The sequence below is a fragment of the Entamoeba invadens genome (genome assembly GCF_000330505.1).
Source record: "Entamoeba invadens IP1 unplaced genomic scaffold scaff_1105074726353, whole genome shotgun sequence".
Taxonomy (NCBI): Eukaryota; Evosea; order Mastigamoebida; family Endamoebidae; genus Entamoeba; species Entamoeba invadens.
The window spans coordinates 6,944-9,213 of NW_004443630.1; positions in this window are offsets into that span (position 1 = coordinate 6,944).

Genomic DNA, 2,270 nt, shown 5'->3' on the forward strand with positions numbered 1-2,270 from the left:
TATTTATTTAAAAAAATAAAAATAAATTAATTAAAATCTTTCAACATTGTTCCACCAAATAATTCACATTCTTTTTTTGTGACATAACAACAAAGTAAAAAAAGCTTTATAAGTTATACTTTCTTAATTTGTGGTGTGTTAAAGTTTTACAATAATTATCATATGGAGTATAAACAATTTTAAAGTGTCAGTTCAACCTTTCAAAAAAACATTCAACAATGATAATTAATTAAACAACTCTTCGAAATCTACTCTGTTAAAATTTGCCAATAAATGTAAAATTTATTGTCACTATATTTGTCAGTAAAATTCACCCTTTCTTCACTTTTGACAATTTTATTTTCAATTTTACTATTATCATTAAAAATTATATTTTATTCCATTAATCAACACAACCTCATTTTTAATAATGTTCACCAAATTAGTTTTTGTTGGTTTTTTGACTAAAATTTACTCGTTAAAAAGTTACTCATTCCAGTTGTAACTTTATTGTTTTCATTAACTTCCATTTTTATATCACCATTTTCAAACAACAATATCAAATAATAATTGTGTATTTAAATTGTAATAATATTTGAGACCAACAATTGTTTTTGTTCGTTGTAAGATTGGAATATTTGTTTTTTGAATTTTGTTTATTTTTGGCCTTGCCATTTTCTTTGTTTTGTTTCGGTGTTAATAGAGGTTGAGTTGCGATTAAGTGTTGGCTACTTCGATGTTTCGTTGTCAATCATTATGTGTTTAACGTGTTTGTTTTTTTTGTTTTTATTTAAAAACACGTCTAGTATATTTTTCTGTTTATCAGACCAAATTGGTACATTTGTTGGAGTCATCATGTCTCTTTTTAGATTTAAAGTAATTGTATATTTTTTGTTAACATTAAAGAGTAAAATATTCTTCCTATCAAATGACAGCTGAATTCAAAAAAATCTATATTTAATTAATCGATAAAAATAATTTTTACTTGAAAAACCATCTTTGAGTAAGCTCTCCTAAACATGAGCTGTGTTAAAACCGATAGTGGTTTTCTGTTCTTAATGTATTTTGGTTTGGACATGACGTGTGGGCCACAATTAGCTTTTTTGGTGGGCGATAGAAAATTGGTCGACTGTGTGCTGACCCATGATTGTCTTCTTTTGTTTGCATTGTTTTTCATTATCAAATTCAAATCAAAAGGGGTTGGCTTTATTTACAAATGAATAAAACCAAAAAAAGCCAAATTTGGTCTCAAAAACCCCAAATTAAAAATTTGCTTTCAAATTTATACCTTCACTTTGACCTTTGTAATTATCAAAAAATAAACCAAGTTTTATCAAATTTTGGAAAACCTAAGTGTTCACTTCACCTCCTTTCAGTTCTGGAGACTTTGAATACCAAAAACCATGGTGTCATTCTGTGGTTTTTGGTATTTTTTGTTATTCGTTCATAATCCTAAGGTTAACCTGTGTTAATTTTTGATATTACATCATACTAGACTTTGAACCCGATTGTTTTTACTGATAATTATTAGTATTTAAAACGCCAAAAAACTGTGAAAATAACATCCTGTTTTAATAGCATTTTAAATACTAATTTTTCATAATTAAAAGCTCTATCCCGAAGTCTATATCATACTAATGTTTATAACATATTAAATTATAAATTATAATACATAATTACAATAATTATCTATTAGTTTTAGTTATTTTATATTATAAGTTTAATTATTTTGTGAATTACTTTTTAAACATTTTAATCAATTATGTTTAAGTATATCCCGAAAATTATGAAAATTTTCGGGATATACTTATTTTTCAGAAAATATCTTTTTTTTAATTTTATTTAATTTATCCCGATTATTCAAAATGAATTAAATTTATATCAATTCATCTTTTTTTGAAATGAAGGCATCAATATTTGTGGCAATTTTTTCTTGTGATTAAACCAACTCATTTGTAGAGATCTGCTTTACCTTGTATAAAATTTGAAATAACTTTATAATAATAATTATATTTTTAATTAATTCACAGATAGAAGATAAGAACAAAAAAGAATTATAGATGTCGAGAAACCCCGAAAAAAACCATAAAAACAATGTAAGGAGGTAATAAAAAAATGCAAGTTTTTTTTAAAAATTCTTTTTTATGATAGAAAAAAAAATCGCATAAATCACAACACTGATGGAAAGTGTAATTGGGATTGATTTAGGTACGACGTTCAGCTGTATGGCAATATGGCGTCAAGCCACCCGCCAAGTGGAAATCATTCCAAATCGTCAAGGAAAAGAATGA